At 36.4% G+C, this 2,085-nt stretch overlaps 1 pseudogene; it reads left to right on the top strand.

Moving 5' to 3' along the window:
* The first annotated feature begins 469 nt into the window (after nucleotides 1-469).
* LOC129076308 (40S ribosomal protein S4, X isoform-like) lies at nucleotides 470-1,039 on the top strand (annotated as a pseudogene).
* The last annotated feature ends 1,046 nt before the right edge of the window (nucleotides 1,040-2,085 follow it).

Genomic DNA, 2,085 nt, shown 5'->3' on the forward strand with positions numbered 1-2,085 from the left:
CTCACCCATTGGGATGTGTGAGAATAGATCCACTGTCCTCGGCACCAAGGCTCCTCTCCCACTATTGCTCCGCTGCTTGCCAGGTAATTACTTCCTTATTTAGTTGCAATTCCAGTTTGGTTTTGGGAGGAGGTCAGCGTGACTCCCATTCACTCCTCCACCATCTTCTCTCTCTCATTCATTCTTTTAAGTAAACATGGTATTCCATAAAAAGAAGGCTAGCTCAGGTAACACAAACTATTTTCGGTGGCACATAATACTTAGGAATATAGCAGAAGTGTTTTTTGTGTACTTCTCTGGTATTCATTTAAAATATTTTTTTGTTCTCCATTTTATTAAGGGGAGTTAAGAAATTAATCCACAGACGCCATCGCGGAGCTAGACACGGCAGGTGATTATATTCTCCTCGTGAACTTCATTTCGTTTTCATCAGCAAGAAGAGGGTCATCTTTCTGTGCCTAGCAAAGCCATGGCTCGTGGTCCCAAGAAGCATCTGTAGCATGTAGCAGCTCCAATGCATTGGATGCTGGACAAACTGACTGGTGTTTGCTCCTCATCCATCTACCGGTCCCCAAAAGCTGAGAGAATGTCTTCCTCCCATCATTTTCTTAAGAAACAGAATTAAGTATGCCCTAACAGGAGACGAAGTAAAAAAGATCTTCATGCAGCAGTTCATTAAGATGGACAGCAAGGTCCGAACCGATATAACCTGCACCGCAAGCTTTATGGGTGTGATAAACATTGACAAGACTGGAGAGAATTTCTGCCTGATCTATGACACCAAGGGCCACTTTGCTGTTCATCGTATTATACCTGAGGAGGCCAAATACAAGTTGTGCAAAGTGAGGAAGATCTTTGTGGGCACAAAGGAATCCCTCACCTGGTGACCAAGGATGCTCGCACCATCCACTACCCTGATCCCCTCACCAAGATCAATGACACCATTCAGATTGGTTTGGAGACTCACAAAACTACTGATTTCGTCAACTTTGACACCGATAACCTGTGCATGGTGACTGGAGGTGCTAACCTGAGGAACCTAACCAACAATACAAAGCGGCAAGGAAAATAAGACCAGCAACACTGAAAGGAAAAGATTTTAGTTAATATATTAATATTTGTTTATTAAGTGTATCAAATACACCATACCAATGTAAGATGTTAATAATTGGTGAAACTGGTTTCAGGTACATAGGAACTCTGTACTGTCTTAACAGTTTTTCTGTAGATGTAAAATTATTTTAAAAAATAAAGCTTATAAAAATAAATTAATCCAAATGTATAATGAATTAATATATATCTTCTTTTAAAATATTTTTAAAATTTTCAATTACAGTTGCTGTACAATATTATATTAATTTTAGGTGTACAACTCTGTGATTAGACATTTATATAGCTTACATAATTTCACCCTAATAAATCAAGTACCCACCTGACACCATATGTAATTATATAATATTATTGACTATATTCCATATACTGTACTATACATCCTCATGAATATACCATAACTACCAATTTTACCTATTTTTTTACTAGAATTTTTTTTTATTGTTGTTCAAATACAGTTGTCTCCATTTTCCCACTTTGATTTTCCCCCACTCCACCCACCCTCACCTCCCAGCCTCATTCCTACCCTGCTTTGGCTTTGTCCATGGGTCCTTTACACATGTTCCTTGATGACCCTTCCCTTTCTTTCCCCTGTCTTCCCTGTTCCCAAGCCTCACTGATTACTGTCAGTTTGTTCTTTATTTCAATGTCTCTGGTGAAAGACAAATACCAATAATCTCACCTATAATTGTAACCTAATCAACAAAACAAATAAGCAAGCAAAATAAAACTTTGATTTTTTTAGATTTCTTTTACAAATAACATAGGAGGTACTCATTAAAGGTGGAAACCATGAAAGAAAAGAGTAAGAAAAATAAAACTTTCTTATCTTTCAAAAAATCCATATTAAAATTAAGATGCATTCTCCACAGTCTTTTTCTGATCATTCATGCAATTTTATTTGATATTTTATAGCTAATATTGATTATATTTTATATATTTTAACTTTATGTAGAAGTTTTATTTATTTAATAA

The sequence above is a fragment of the Pteronotus mesoamericanus genome, unplaced genomic scaffold, assembly GCF_021234165.1.
Source record: "Pteronotus mesoamericanus isolate MK-2021 breed Mesoamerican mustached bat unplaced genomic scaffold, CSHL_Meso_final contig_59, whole genome shotgun sequence".
In the NCBI taxonomy this organism is placed as follows: domain Eukaryota; kingdom Metazoa; phylum Chordata; class Mammalia; order Chiroptera; family Mormoopidae; genus Pteronotus; species Pteronotus mesoamericanus.